The sequence below is a fragment of the Danio aesculapii genome, chromosome 4 (assembly GCF_903798145.1).
Source record: "Danio aesculapii chromosome 4, fDanAes4.1, whole genome shotgun sequence".
Classification (NCBI taxonomy): Eukaryota; Metazoa; Chordata; class Actinopteri; order Cypriniformes; family Danionidae; genus Danio; species Danio aesculapii.
The window spans coordinates 6,140,940-6,157,904 of NC_079438.1; the positions used below are offsets into that span (position 1 = coordinate 6,140,940).

General features: G+C 41.6%; 1 protein-coding gene and 1 long non-coding RNA gene across 2 annotated transcripts in view; both read right to left on the reverse strand.

The window, feature by feature from the left end:
- The window catches only part of LOC130221901 (zinc finger protein 721-like), a 364,016-nt gene that overhangs the window by 278,199 nt on the left and 68,852 nt on the right, over window positions 1–16,965 (reverse strand). The window lies entirely within an intron of this gene.
- The window catches only part of LOC130222016 (uncharacterized), a 28,403-nt gene continuing 28,312 nt past the window's right edge, over window positions 16,875–16,965 (reverse strand). Inside the window, exon 3 of the long non-coding RNA XR_008836349.1 lies at window positions 16,875–16,946. This is a non-coding gene — a long non-coding RNA (uncharacterized LOC130222016). The remainder of the gene's footprint in view (window positions 16,947–16,965) is intronic.

Sequence of the window (16,965 nt, forward strand, 5' to 3'; positions counted from 1 at the left end):
ATGAAGTCATTGTCTTCTGCCACCTGACAGGTGATAATTGGTTTTTACACAGAACGGGACAGCAAATCCGCCAGCACATTATCTCTGCCTGAGGTGTATTGTACTGTAAAGTCATACTGCTGGAGGCGGTCAGTCCAGCAGTACATGCGCAGTGGTTTGTGACCAGACCCAGATGGAGACATAAGTGCACTAAGGGCTTGGTGGTCGGTTCGAAGGGTGAATTTTCTGCCAAACAAATAGGCATGATAGCGCTCACAGGCCCATACAAAAGCCAAAGCCTCTCTCTCCCCAGTTGAGTACTTTTGTTCAGTACTACTGAATGTACGAGAAGCAAAGCCACCGGCTGTTCAATGCCGTTCTGGAGTTGTGAAGAACAGCGCCGGCAGCGGTTGCGGAAGCATTACAAGTGACTAGTGTGGGGCAGTCAAGACTGAAGTGGGCTAGGCCAGGGGGGCTGGTCAACAGTTCCTTGAGTGGTGCACTGCCTTAGAACAAACTGCAGACCAGGTCCATTTAGCATCCTTTTTTAGCAGCTGGCGGAGAGGTAATGTGATCATTGAATACTGAGGTAAGAAACGCATATAGTATGTTGTCATCCCCAGAAACAAGCAACTTCTGCAGCAGATAAACACTCTGGCACCTGAAGAATAGCCTCGATATTGGAGTGCAATGTTGAGAGGCCCTTGGCTGAGACATGAAAGCCAACAAAGTCAACCTCTGGTACTGCAAATTAACACTTTTCTATGTTAAGTGTTAACTTATGCTGACTGAGTGCGGCAAAAGTAGCCTTTAAGCGCTGTTCATGTATCACTGCATTCGGGGCATGGACAATGATGTCATCAAGGTAGATGGCAGTGCCGGGAACACCAGCTAGTATGGTGGACATGATTTTTTGAAAGCAACTTGGGGCCGAAGTGAGTCTGAATGGCATCCTTGTATGATGAAATACACCAACGTGTGTAACGAATGCAGTTAGATGTCTGCTATCTGGGTGAAGGGGAACCTGAAGATAGCCTTGATGGAGGTGGAGTTTGGAAAAAATCGTCAAGCCATGAAAATGTGTTGTTAGCTCTTCAATTAAAGCAGAGGATAGCGATCCGGGATTACTGCTTTGTTGCCAGATCTTAAGTCCACGCAAACCCTCAATCTGCCAGATTTTTTTAGCCACCGTCAAATTTGACACCCATGGAGAGGCATCAACAAGCTTAATGATCCCCTCTGTTTGCAATTTAACAAGTTCAATTTGATAATTTTCATACTGGACAGGCGCATATATGAGCCCAAGGACGTCAATTGCAGAACTTCCATATCCAAACAGATTAAGAAAAGGTGGCTGAAGTGGCAAGTGTGGCAGGAAACATTCATAAGTGGCCATATTTAGTAGAGAGACTTGGCTCCTGTGTCTAAGAGCAGAGGGATACAGGATTCAGTTATATTAACAGCACAGGTAGAGAAACCCGCTGAAATTGTATTTATTGAGGGCATTATGGCAGGGGATGCAGCATTAGCTTGTGAATTTCGTTGTGTGGGAGACTGAACTGGGGCAGAACGGCAACATTTTGCAAAGTGGTTTAGCTTCTGACATCGTCTGCATGTTTGTCACCGTGCAGGGCAGACGGGGGCCCGTGATGAGTGTCTATTAGAACCACAATTTCCACATCGCCGCTGTAATTGAGTTTGTGCATATTGTATGTCTGCACTTGATGATACATCTGCCTCTGCCCCGTGGATTTGTGTGCATTCTTGTATAAATCCACCGCTGTCTATACTTGCGTCACATGATGTAAATTTAGCAGCACACTGCAGCAGACTCAATTTGTCAGGCCAGAATTAAAGCTTTCTCTTAAAGTGAGATTATCATCTTCCAGCAACAACCGCTCCTGCACGAGTGTATTGTTTGTTTTTTCGATTAGCTGATCTCGTATCATCTCCTCTGATAACGCACCAAAACTGCATGGTTTAACCAGCCCCCTCAAGTCTGCAACATATTGAGCAATCGACGCACAGACACACTGACTGCCCTGACGGAACTGCAGCCGTTTCAGCAAAAGACTTTGTTTCCTTTCAAAATGTCGATCCAACAGTGTATTCGCAGCAGCGTAATCGTCAGCATCTCCGCGGGTGCGAAAAACACGCTGTCCTTCGGCAGAGGCAGTGGAGGAGTATGGCCATTTTCCACTTCGTCGGGATGCCATCGAGGCCCATTGCTAAAAGGTACGTTTCGAAAGCTGTTTTCCACTGCTCCAATGGGACTGTAGGCTCGCCGGGATGAGGCAGAAAGGGGCTCGGGGAGTTAGGGACAGCGTGGGGAATTCCCCAGCTATCCTTGTCGCCAATTATTATTGTCCATAAAGATGACTTGAAATTCCATAGAACTTATAACTTTTATTGGTGTCCTTCATTTTCTTCTCTCTACACTCACCAAAAACTCATGATCCTGTCTAGCATTCACGTCATCACACATTTTCCGAACACTTAAAGTGACCTGCGCTCTTTAATTATTAGAGGTGTGAACCTACACTGGTCTCATGGTTCGGTTACGATTATCATGCTATCGAATCGGTTCAATTCGATATCTCGGCGCATCGCGATGCATTGACGGTGCTTTCCATACACAGTTTCAATTTTCTTCACAGCAGCAATTCTTGTATTAAAATGTATAAATATATTTATATACTATTTGTAATACAATTTTGTCATTTAATATAAACAGTCAGATATATAAACTGTACCTTTAAACAACACGAGCATTTTTAGCAAATAATATAAACAAATATAATATCCCGCTCACTTTCTGATCCTTGTCTACCAAGTTCTCTTACACCCCTTTGATTTGTCACATGCCAACAAAAGGGCTGCGATTGGCTCTTGCGCGCTGCGCTCTTCACAGATGAGTGACACTGATAAGCGGAAGTGGTGATCACAGGAAGTTCAAGTCATTTTACTGACTCGGACCTTTGAGCCTTGTTAATTGAGATGAACAAATCTTTTTTAAAATCATTTTGTTCTTTTCGTTCAATTTGCTAAAATATTATTAAAATGTTACAAGTTGCTTTCAAACTCATCTACAACTAGACCAGACGTTGACCACACTACAAACAAGTTATAACTAGAATGTTATAAGAAAGAGAAAATCATCATTTAATGTTTACCTGGTGTTTTGTCTATAATTATCAGCTCACCTCTTTTGACAGGTCTTCAAATTTGAGTGGTTTGTTCATGTCAGACAGATAAGTTAAACTTAAACAATGCACACAGTCGGAGCCGAAAGGAGCCATGATTCGTTCACCTCTCGAGTCTTCTGGTTTTGGAGTCGTTCGTTCATCACGTGGCGGCATGTAAAGAGAGATTAATCAAATCCGAAGACTCGAGAAATTAACGAATCAAATGTCTTTCACGCGATGAATGAACGACTTAAACCCGATAGAAGACTTGAAAAAGGAAATAATCTTCTGCTCCCCCTGCACAATTGTGCGTGTGCGCAAATGAACGAATCACTCCGAAAGGACTCGTCGCGCTCGAGTCATACAAAAGATTTGTTCAAAATGAATGAATCGTTCAAGAACGACCCCTACCTAGATCACAGCTGATTCATGATAGACATGGTGGAGAAAACTACAGGCACGCGCTTGTGTCTGTGTCCAGAAGAGAAAAATTAAGTTTACTTTTATTCTTTCATTCGCAGTGAAATATAGTTTTCTGGTGTAAGCGTCAGTGAAAGACTGATCCAGCAAACACACATGCAGTGAGATTGTGCACAGTTTCTGTATTTTTTAGTAGTTGGAGTGTTGTAAATACTCGCGCTCAGCCGCTCGCCTCCCTCGCCATAGTCAGCTATAGCGCATATGAGATGTCAGCACACAATAACCAGTTATGATTATTACTGAACCGATACCAAATTGTCCTCGTCTGCATCGCGGTGCACCGAAGAAACAATTAATTTTGACACCCCTATTAATATTATTTGTATAAATGAACACATTACTCTTATTAAACTCAAGGTAATGATTAACTAACTATGCAACACACATAACATCATTGATATCGGACTTAAATGACAGCTTGTTAGAAATGTTGCTTCAAGTGGAAATTATCCTCTACCCCCAAGTCACACCAGCATTTAACTTAAAATTACTAACTTGAATTTACCTAAGAGGGTATCTCAAATAGTTCCTCCAACAGCCTGTGGCAGTACTCCATGCTGTTAAAATGTCTTGATACCATACATTCTTCATATAGTGTCACACAAGTATTTAAATCAATAAGTATCTATTTATATTGTTGCGCTGACATGTACTGCAGTAATGATACCTAATATTAGATGTGCCCTAAGCATCTTGGAAAATTAAACTTTGAATAAAAGCGTTTGTTAAATCGCTCTCTCAAATTCAAATTCAAATAGCTTTATTGGCATGACTGTAAGACAAATCACAATGTTGCCAAAGCAATAAAAAAACACAGACCAAACATATAGATAAGAAATACAAGACATAATAAACAAACACATATATAGCGTTATATTATAAACATCTCTCTGTCTCTCTCACTCAAAAATTTAATTCAAACTGCTTTATTGGCATGACAAATGTAAGGTGTTTAATGTTACCAATGTTTACATCACAGAGAACATAAAAACAACGTATTAGCAATAATAATGATAACAGTAATGTATTATGTCTCTCGGTCTCTCTCTCGCGTGTACTCGGCCTCTCTCGCGTGCCAGCACTCGGCCTCTCTCGCTTACCACTCGGTCTCTCTCACGTGTCAGCACTCGGCCTCTCTCGCGTGTACTCGGCCTCTCTCGTGTGTCAGAACCCTGTACTCGGTCTCTCTCGCGTGCATTCGGTCTCTCTCGCTTACCACTCGACCTCTCTCGCGTGTCAGCACTCAGCCTTTCTCGCATGTCAGCACTCGGTCTCTTTCACGTGCATTCGGTCTCTCTCGCTTACCACTCGTGCGTAGAGAAACATCATGGAATGCGCCGTTATCATCCAAGCTAGTCACTGGAGCGCAGCAGCATCTTCTACACAAAACACTAGTAATTTGGTCAACAAAATGGCCGCCAATCTTTCATTGACACCCCATTAAGCCAATAGCTGAAAAGAAAAGTGTCACCATCCAATGAGCTCCCAACTCGACACGGTCCTGCCCTCTCTTGACAACTTATGAATGAACTCGGCTACAAACATCTCGTGAATGAATTGGGCCATATTTGCTTGTCATTTAATCACATTGAGATACCAAACGTAATGTTATTTAATCATGGATTAAAGTAAAGACAGTAACAACATTCTAATCACACAGTTTCAACTAAGTGGTGACTTATAAAGTTCAGAGTTTGATGTTGGAAATTGATATATTTGTTATATATGAAATTAAATAATAAAAATAAAAAAGCACTCTGTTACATCCGATAGCCATTTAACTTCTGAAAACATTATTACCCAACCAGTGAATATTACCCAGCTATTGAAAAACATTATGCAAATCGAGCACAGAAGTCCAATTGTAATACTCCAGCAAATCATGTGGTCATACACAAAGTGTCATATGTAAAGTTTATAATGGCAAGTCAGTTGGACGTGAAAACGGCAAAGAAACAAACTTCCTGCTTGGCTGCTATGAATAGAAGTAGGATATTTCTGGAAATTATTCTAGATTTCATGGAAATTATTCAAACATTTCCACACCCTCTACCAAATACATTTCCCAATTTTTCCTTGATTTCCATCACCTCCTTTATTCCCACCTCCATGCTGCCAAAAATATCCAGGCTAGCTCTATAAAAGCAACCTCAGTGGGATAAAATTTCAAATTGATACACGGGTCCCCCTCATAAGCCATTTCCAACGAACAAACCTCCCTCCTATCCAAACAACCCACAACCAGCCCCCCCTTTTTCTGATGACGCTAACCATCCAGTAAGCGTTTTTTTTGGTTCCAAAAACACTTAAAGAAGTTCTCCGCCTTTCAGGCTTTTCCCTGAACCATATTCCAGCCATTCATTTAGAATTGGTGCAGCCACCACAGCAGCTCACAAAGGTTTCTCCCTTACATCAAATCCAGACCCTCGGCAGCTGGTCCATTCACCTCAGCCAACTCCACTTTAAGGAAGCCAAGCTGGCCCTAACCAGCTAAAAGCATACTCCAGAAAAAGGGCTCGAGCACGACCCTGTATATGTGTGTATGATATATTTATTTATGTATATGTATGTGTTGTGTGTAGTGTGTGTATGTATGCATGTATGTTTTATGTATGTATGTAACATCACGTGCGTGTGTGGGCATGTGTGTATGTATGTACGTACATATGCACGCGTATATGTGTGTGTATGCGTATGTGTTAGAATGTGTGTGCGTGCATTTGTGTATGTGTTACGTACGTGTTACACACGTGCGCGCATACGCTTGTGCATGTGCATGCATGCAGGAATATGCCTTCTCCTTTTCTTCCTTCCGGTTTCAAGATCCTCCGCCTCTCTTTTTCAGTCTCACCCAGCCACCTCCTGCAGTAGTCTCCACTGCCCCCTCCCTTCACTAGACTACTGCAGGAGTAATGCCCACTTCAGCTCTGACCCCTGCAGGGGTCACTCCGAGCTTCGACTCCCGCACATATATGTATATATTTTACATATATAATCTCCTTTTCTTCTTTTCGGCATTGAGATCCTCTGCCTGGCAATTATTTGCCCCTTCTTTACTTCCTTACAACGTTGGGTGCTTCCGCTACCTTTTACCCCTTCCTTTATCTCCTTCCTTATCTCCTTATTCCTTAATTCCCCCACTAATTTCTTTTTCCAGCGTCAAGTTTTCTCCGCTTTTCTTTCAGCGTTGATTATTCCGCTACTTTCTTACTTCTGCTTAGGCCCTCAATCCTCAGCTCTAACTCCCGCAGTAGTTTATGCCCCCCCTAGCCCACCTCACACCTTCTCATGCAGGAATCTTCGCGCCCAAAACCTTTCCCGACTCCCGCTAGAGCTCACCCAACCCCAGCTCTCACTCCCGCAGGAGTGTATCCGAGCTTTGACTCCTGCAGGAGTCAACCCAGCCCCTCCCACGCCCCCGCTTAGACTCCAGTAGGAGTCTACTTTCCTCTGCTCCTGCAGGAGCCTACTTTCCTCCTGCAGGAGCCTCTCTTCCTAAGCTATCAACGTTATACCCAGCACCCGGATATAGCATTGTTACATCTGCATTGTGGGGGGTTCTTCAATACGCGGCTGCTGTACCGAGCTATAAGGCATTTTGGGGAGTTCTAGAGATCTACCTGGGCTCTCTTCTGGGACAGCATGCCAAACAAGCTTATAATCAATCCTAAGCTTATTGTGAACTCTTGAAGTAAAGTTAATTTCTAAACTAATTTCAAGAGGATCACGTACTTATGATTGCTAGCAGCTGGATCAGCATTATCCAATTCTCAATGCACCAATCAGACAACTCCTAAACTACAAAGGGTACAAATACCCTGGGTTACATTCCACCCTTATCTCTGTTTTGAAGAATCCCCCTTCCACCCCTACTCCTCCTTCTTCCTAGATGGGTGACACGGTGGCCTAGTGCTTAGAACTGTTGCTTCACAGCAAGAACGTCTCTGGTTCCAGGCTTTACCAAACCAGCAGACGTTTCTGTGCGGAGTTTGCACTTTCTCCCGTGCTCACGTGGGTTTCCCCTGGGTTTCCCGGTTTCCTCCCACCATCCAAAAACATGCAACTTAAGTTAATTGACTAATCCAAATTGGCACCATAGACATGCTTCTAGTATGTAGTTATCTTATAAGAGCAATCACTATCGGTTCATTAGTTACTTCAGCAGGGGAGTTCTCGAGATCTACATGAGCTCAAACTCCCCTCCTGCCTTGCAACGGGAGGGAGCCCCGGGCTCTAGGATCTTATGAGCTCAGGGGTCTCTCCCGGGACAGCATGCCAAACAAGCTTTTAATCAATCATCAGTTAAGTGTGAACTCTTGAATATGTTTTTAAGATACTGAAAACAACACAAATGTCAGTGCATGTCAAAACTTCTCCTGAGCCCCAAAACACCCTCAGACCCCTGAGGGTTAACCACAACAAGCACACATAAATCTGGCAGTCAACTTGAACTTATCTACACAAGAAATTGCACTACTAATAAAGTCACAGTTAAAACATTGCTCACTTTAAACCACTTCAGCATATCTTTCGACTAACTGTTTCCCACAAATCACACCGCCTCCCTCACAACCAGTTTCATTTAGATGACATTAGTGCTCTCTGTGCAGCTGCTAATGTAGACATTGCACTGAGACTGCATTACTCTCAGTCACTAAAGACGTGTGGATTGTCATATCAGGTTCTAAATAATCTATTCTGCTTATACTGGACCTGTCTGCTACTTTTGATACACTGAATCACCAGATTCTACTGTCCATCCTCTCCTTGAAGAGCATCACTGGAACCTCACTCTGCTGGTTGGAGTCTTACTTCATGGGCAGATCTTTCAGTGTAACCTGGACTCGAGAGGTATCCAATGCTGATCAGTTGGCTACTGGGGTTCTTCAGGGATCGGTTTTTGGTCCCCTTCTATTTTCTACTGGGAACCATCATTCAATGGTTTCTCTTATTATCTTCATGCTGATGACACACACGCTCTATATTTTAATTTATTCTGATGACCTAACAGTTGCTGAAATGCTGAAGGATATCTTGACTTGAATAAAGGACCATCAACTATAGTTTAATCATAAAAACAGAACTTCTTTCTTTGCTGAAACTACACTTTTAACAATTTCCCAATACTGAGATCATCTGTTCTGCCCTATAAAGGCAAAAGACCTTAACTGGCTAGTGTTGAATTGACACTAATGACTTCAAAGATTTTTTTTTGTTGCCCAGACAAATTAATTATAGATAGAGAATTTGAAATTTGGGAATGCATGTGTTTTAATAATGACATTTATCTAAAAAAAAAAATCTTGAGCTCAAACTTGACCTTTGACCCATATTTTGAAGTTGCTGTCCTCTGCCTTTGTATTGTCTGCAAAAGTGAGAAGTCATGCCAAGGAAAAAGCAGTAACTTTCACATGATCAATATTGCTGATCAACATTAACAAAAAAGCAACACATGCAGTGTCTAGTAATCACACTATTTATTTTGGATGATTGGTAGTTACTTATAACCATTTACTTATAGCTATCCTGTGCTTTGGTTGCATTTGCAAATTACTTCCAAAATCTAATAGATATATATAATTAGTTTCAGTAATTTGAAAGTAATTGTTTACAGTGTTAGGGCTGCATGGTGTCGCAGTTCGTAGCACGTTTGCCTCACAGCAAGAAGGTCGCTGGTTTGAGCCTCGGTGGGGTCAGTTGGCATTTCTGTGTGGAGTGTGCATGTTCTCCCTGTGTTCGCGTGGGTTTTCTCTGGGTGCTCCGGTTTCCCCCACAAGTCCAAAAACATGTGCTATAGGTGAATTGGGTAGGCTAAATTGTCCGTAGTGAATGTGTGTGAATGTTTCCCAGTGGTGGGTTGCAGCTGGAAGGGCATCCGCTGCGTATAAACATATGCTGGATAAGTTGGCGGTTCATCCAGAACAATAAAGGGATTAAGTCGAAAAGAAAATAAATGATGAATGTTTATAGTATTACAATATTTTGTCTCTATATTGTAATAGGTTACACTACTTTTGTTCTAATTTTCGAAATCATAGGTATGACCTAGTTATCTAAACTGTTTAACAGCGGTTCCTAAACTTTATTAGAGTAGCATCCTCGTTAACATCCTTTTGCATTTTATCTTCCACTTAGACTGCAGTCACTTTTTACAATTAATCTTAATAAAAAAAAATTCTATTGAATTCTTTACATTTATGAATTTTTTTTAAATGAATAATGTTTCAAAATAAAGTATTAAAAAGAAAAATATGCAATTATAGTAAAAACTGTTATTAAAACTGTAATAACTAAAACCGCCACTAGGTTGTGGTAAGGCACTGCCTTAAGCAATTTCTTCAGTAACAAAGCAACGGTTGTATTTATGAATAGGGCAACGAATCAACTCTCTGCCAGTTCACTAGTGATTGATTCAAACGACAACTAAAAATCCATCTTATCCTCGATAACCTGAATCCCTGTGAACAAATGAAGACCTCCTCTTCCCCACTTTCCTACAGGGAAGTTGGCTTGGCAAACCATCTGTCAAAAGTACAGAAAACTGTAGAACTGTAAAAACAGTTCCTTTGAATAATTAGCACTTCTTGTGAGTATGGCTTCTTCTTGTTGAATTGCTGAATTCCTTGTCAATTGTAAGATGAGTCACATTCAGACTGATTGTCCCGTGGGGGCTTTTATTCTCACAGATGAGAATCACATCAATAATCATGACAGTTGACCCTCCTTCAAGATCAGTCATTATGTAGTTTTATGTGAATGACTAATAAGGATTTTTTTAGACAATTTTGTAGTAATATATGAGTCTACCAGGTCCATTTCAGTATGGTCTTGAATGCCTTAGTGTCTGTTTTAATCTTTTTTTTTGTAGAGGTTTAGATAATAATGAGTCCCATGAGACTTTTACATGTTAACAGAATCTGCAAGTTGCACAAATATCCATGCAAATGTTTTTTTTTTCTTCTTTTGTCAATCCATAGGGGGCTTCCACATTTGTAATTAATATCTAATAATATATATATATTTTATTGTTGTTGAGTAGAACCATTTACCTCAGTGTTTCCAGTTTACAGTTTGGACTCTTCAGTCCATCAGAGAAGCTTCACTCCTGAATCCTGCAAGTCATTGTTGCTCAGGTCCAGCTCTCTCAGGACACAGTTTGAGGATTGTAAAGTTGAAGACAAACTCTCACAGACCGAACAGTGAGATTACAGCCCTGTAGCCTGTGTAGGACAAAAATAAGGTTCATCTGGTGTGTTTATAGTTTTGAGCACATACGACTTTAGTGTCTCTAATATTTTAACATTATGTCTATGAAACAATAATAAATGGATTTCTTCAGATGTTTCAATAGTCCAACTCTTCATTAATCAAAATCAAATGGTCCAGAAATAAAAGAGAATGAACAACAAAGGTAACAACATTACATTTCTGTAGCACCTTCAAAATTCCCTTTTTAAAGAACTTTACACAATAAACTGAAACATATACAGATATAATAGAAATTTTGAAAATAAATATATTCATCAAAAACAAATGCATTCAAATTGAAAATCATTGTTTGCTGTTTTTATTTTTTAGTTCTCAGATGTTTTCTGCTCTGCCTGCCCCACTATGGTGGTTCTCTGCTCCACAAAGGTGGGCATTCATATTCTTTTGCATCGTTTTAGATTTGTTAGTTTTGAGGGTATTTGCTGTTTTCTAATAAATCATTTTTGCAATGTGACCTCTTTCTTTTAACCTCAGTTTTAGAATCTTATAATTATTTATTATATTTTTTTTGTTTTTTTGTCAGAAGTTTAAACCATCTTTACATTTTGTCAGTGCCTTTAAATTGAATATTTTTTGGAAGCTTTTTATAAACTCACGCATTTCATGCATTGTCCCTCTAAATGTGTTTATAGAGGAGTTTGTTTTAAGGTGCTTTCACATCTGTAGTTCGGTTCATTTTGTCTGGACCAAAAGCAAGAAATGATACATTGCAGTATTTTCTGCCATCTTTGGGTCATTTTCACACTGCTTTTCATTAGAATTCACGTGCAGGAAAATGCCAATGGAACTCGCTTTTTACTATGGAGGACGGACGACTGCACTGGCTGATTGTATCCTTGCTCATAGTATGCTATATAGTTTGTATACATAACTTTAGACAAACTATACATTTCGAGAATTCCTGCGGCTGGAAAACAATGTTTTAATGCATGGCAAATGGTGAAGGCTCATTGCACGTCACTTCAGGAGAGGCGTGAATTAATTTAGCTAATGACATGTTCAGTTAATGACATGACATTAATTAATTAACTGTGACGTGTTCATCTTTCCAAAAATATTACCAACGATCAATCAGGTAATGTTTTTCCCTCTCTCTCTTTTTAAAATTGTTGGTAAAGCGCTGTCAACAAATATTTTTCCTCCTCATTTCATAATGCACAGCGCATCGGCCTACGGCAGCTGGATTAGTCCAAAAAGGTGCAGTACTTTTTTCGGTTGGGTCTGTTTTAGTTCGAATTATATTCTCACCACAAATGAACCGCTCCAGGGTTCATTTGAAAGGGTACCGACACCACCTCTTCAAGAACGTCTCAGTACGGTTATTGGTTCTTTCAGTGCGCATCCAAGTACGATTGCTACATTTACACCTGCCCAAACGAACCGCACCAAAAAGGAAAACAAACTCTAGTGCGATTCAACCAAACAAAAGTAGGCGGGTGTGAAAGCACCCTAAGTCTACTGTTACTAAAAACTGGGTAATGTGAGCATGATGGTGTAAATTTGCTGATTTTAAAACTAAACTAATTGTTGGATAAACTGATTGATTATTTCATAGATGAAAACAAGAAGGACTTACTGAGCTTTTTTGGAAGTTTTGATGACTGCTGATAGTCTGATGAGACACTCATCTGATCTCTGGAATTTCAGAAGCTCAAACTCCTCCAGCTCCTCCTCTGAGGTCAACAACACAAAGACCAGAGCAGACCACTGGGCAGGTGAAAGGTCAGCAGATGACAGACTTCCTTTACTAAGGTGAGACTGAATTTCTTTCACCAGAGTTTGGTCATTCAGTTCATTTAGACAGTAGAACAGATTGATGGATCTCTCTGGAGACAGATTCGCTTCCAGTTTCTGCTTGATGTATGCAAATTTTCTTTTGCACTGGTCACTGTCATCCTGCTGTGTCAACAGGCCTCGTATGAGTTGTCGATTGGACTGGAGTGACAGACCAAGAAGGAAGCGAAGGTAAAGGTCCAGATGTCCATTGTCACTTTCCAGAGCCTTGTCCACTGCAGTCTTCAGCATATTATACATGTCTTTATTTTTGCTTTTCTGTCTAAAAATAAATCCATGCTGCTTCTCGACGTCTAGAAACATTTGTTTATAAAGGGCTGCAATGAACTCTTGAATGCTCAAGTGAAGAAACAGTACATGGTACCAAGAACGATCCTGTCTCCTCTTAAAGATCTGGGTACACATGCCTGATAAATGATGCCTTATAGACGTCAATGCCACAGTCTTTCAGATCGCTCTCATAGAAGATCACATTGTTTCTTTCCAGCTGCTGGAAGGCCAGTTTCCCCAGTGAAAGATGAGGTTTGGATCCCAGGAACATTGTGTGTTTTCTCCATCATACTTTTGCTCTGCTGGATCTGCGAAAGCGAGAAAGTGTGTGTACATCTGTGTCAGAGTCTTGGGAGATTCCTGCAGTGTTTCAGCATTAGCCCTGTGTTCAGTATTCTGTTCTCCTTCAAAATGTTCTGGAGAACAGTGGCTGAAATCCAGCAGAAGACTGGGATGTGGCACATAATAAAGAGACTCTTTGACTGTTTAATGTGATCAATGATTTCTCTGGCCTGATTCTGATCTGTGAGTCTCTTTCTGAAGTACTCCTCCTTTTGGGCATCATTGAATCCTCGTATCTCTGTCAGCCGGTCGATACAGTCAGCAGGAATCTTACTGGCAGCTGCTGGTCTGCTGGTGATCCAGATGAGAGCAGAAGGAAGCAGATTTCCCTTGATGAGGTTCGTCAGGAGAACATCCAGAGAGACTGCTGAAGATACATCACGACACGTCTCATTACCAGCAAAGTTCAGAGGAAGACGACATTCATCCAATCCATCAAGGATGAACAGGACTTTGAATCGTGTGCTTCTTGTAAGGTTCAGTCCTTTAGTCTCTGGGAAAAACTGAGTTATGAGGTCTTTTAAACTTTGTTTTCTTTCTCCTTTAAGTTCATCTCTCTGAATGGAAGAGGAAATATGAAGCTGATGTCTTGATTTTCTTTCCTTCAGCCCAATCCAGAACAAACTTTTGCACAGAGACTGATTTCCCGATGCCAGCAACTCCTTTTGTCAGGACAGTTCTGATCTGCCTGTCTCTTCAGGTGCTTCAAACAAATGTTTGCATTCAAGCTGTATCTAGAGATTGATGATGTCTGGAAACAGTTTCAATCTGTTATCTCATGTTCAGTGTTGACCTGTTCACTCATACCCTGAGTAATGTAGAGATCTGTGTAGATGTTACTTAAAAGTGTGGAGTCTCCTTGCTGACCAGTTCCTTCAAACACACTTTCATATTTCTTCTTCAAGCTACATTTAAGCTGATTAATGAAGAAGAGCTCATCTAAACATAGGAGCAAAGAAACATCCTTGTTACGTACCTAACCCACGTTCCCCGAATAGGAAAGGAGACATGTGTTTGATAACAGATGGGAGTAAGCCAGATAACCAATCACTCTGAAAAGTAAGAAAACGGGCCAATGAATGTCACATGAGTTGGGAGAGCTCAGTTTCACAGCTGTCAGAAATTAATTATTAACAGAGTATATTAGCGGATGGCTGAGAAGCGAGCATTAGAATTTTGCCTGCTGAAGAGCCGATCACTCAGCTAACAGCTGGAGACTGCTGTGGCAGTGACAGAATACGACAGTACGTTAGGAAAGCATGTTAGTCCCCGAAGGGGGAGGACACTGCGGAGGCCACCTGCTACCCAAAAGGGGAGACTTGATGGCAAAAAGACTAGCCCTATAGAGGGGAGGAGTACTACATATGATGAGCTGGTTAGTGCGTAGGGAAGACACGGATGTGCCTAGTCAGGGGAACACTCCGTGACTGAAATAAGCATATGGGATCACCATTGTGGACTGTGCATAGCTGGCACCAAACCCCAGCATGTGGGTAGACCAAGGTGGGCATACCAGACATCATAGTGGGCAAGGCACTCAGCTCCTTCGCTAAGTCAGGTGCTGGGGGCCTCGCAGAAAGTCTCTAGACTTCGCCAAATGGGGAACTTTCTTGTAGGACACAAAAAACGCACGCATCTCCAGGTTAGGGAGCATGGTGCAGAAAGCGGACGGGTCAGGGGGGCAAAGCAATTTTCTGAGTGCACCAAGAGATGACCTTCTCCATTGCACATGGATGATCTCTTACCACCGGGGACTCCTGGGTAAAGTCCCTGACAATGATGCTCAGTAGGCCTGCCTATGATATAGGCATGCCAAGAAAGCGTACTTTGTCCATGCAGCGCGTATCTGCCAGGGTAAGCCAAGGGTGGCATTTCTGGACCACTGTGTGGCCATTGTTCTCCCCAGGGAACGGTAGGCTGACTTGAAGGTCATAAGAGCATAGTCGACCACCATGAGTACTTACACATAAGCCTGGGGAAGAACCGCCCTTGTGCAACACAGCCAGGTGGTGTCGTGGTGCAGGGCAGAAGCTGCATGGCCCACAGCGGTGTGAGCTCTGGCCGTGAGAGACACAGATAACTCACCCGGCCCTGGATGGTGGTCTCAGTTACCCCTCCAGGTGGCGGCGCCCACTACCTGATGAATAGCTTCGTACCCACTGGCCGCCTCAGCCATCATGTCTGAACCGAGTACCCAGACCACACATTGCACCCCATAGCATGGTAGCGAGCCCGGTCTGTCATCCGAGCATGAGAGCTCACCCTCTGATGTTGCGATGAGCGTCTAATCTCCTGTGTCATCAAGTGGAGACATGACATCCCACGAAATGAACCGACAAAACCACTCTAAGCTTGAATGGAGTACGCTGTAAAGGAGTGGGGGGTCCGCGAGCCCGGAGTCAATGGATAAACACCCCACTGTGATCCTCAGATCTTCTTGTGTGCTAGCCACTTTCATGGGGAGCAACGGGGTGGCTTGGAAGCCGCGATCTCAGCTGTGCAACAGCCATGCCCTTACAGTGAGAGCATGACCTTGTCGTGAACATCGCATCAACATGCTAGACCCCCAGACCTGTGATGTGGTACCTTTGCCCATCATTCGGAGATAGGAACCACAGCATCCAGAAACGCACAGTCAGAACAGCGTCTTAAAAAATACGCATAGCTTGACTGTGTTGCTCTCTAAGGGAATCTGCTCTTTTAATGGAAACTGCTCTTTTATGCACACCAGCAACATGGCCATGTGACAGTATAACCCAGATCAACCATCGCCATCGCACTGGTGAGTAGACTGGTTTCAATCTTGAATTAGGTTAGCAGATAAAGTGTCTTCAGTCATATGAGAGGCTCTGAAGCCAAATTCTAATGCTCGCTTCTCAGCCATCAGCTGATATACTCTGTTAATGACTAATTACTAACAACTGTGGAGCTTAGTTCGGCCAATTTATTTGGCATTCATTGGCCCGTTTTCTTATTTTTCAGAGTGATTGGCTTTCTAGCATCTGTTCTCAGACAGACGTTGTAGTACCCATGAAGGTGAACGGATAGTTTTAGGCTTGACTTTTTCAGCTATATTTGTAAGTGACAGTTTTACAGAAAACTAAGACTCTTACCCTCGAGAATATCAGCAGCTTCATCTTGCTTCATCTCTCTCAGAAAGAAGAGTGTGAGATCAAGAGCTGCTTCTGTGATAATGCATCTGTTCTCATTAAAGTCTTTTACAAGGTCTTTTCTGTTTTCTACTTTTAAGATTGTTTTTAATGTTTCCAGTTCATTCTTCAGAAATTTGAACATTTTCTGCTCAATATCCTACAATTGAAAAAAGAAAAACAATATTTGACCAATATTAAAAAAAAAAACAAAAAAAAATAATAATAAAAAACATTAAAAATTATAATAATAATAATAATAATAATATATATATACATACTTTTTATTTTAGTAAATGAGAAATAACAAGTACAAATTAAAGTTCTTTTCAATAAACATTTTGTGTGTTAAAAAATTAATTTTAAATTTAAATCCAAATGAGTTTTTCCCACCTGGAAGATCCATGGGAGATTGGCTGTGAAGCTCTTGTGTCTCCTGTGAGTCTCGTCTCCTGAATCTGGTAACTCATATTCAACCCTGTTAACAGATAAAACAA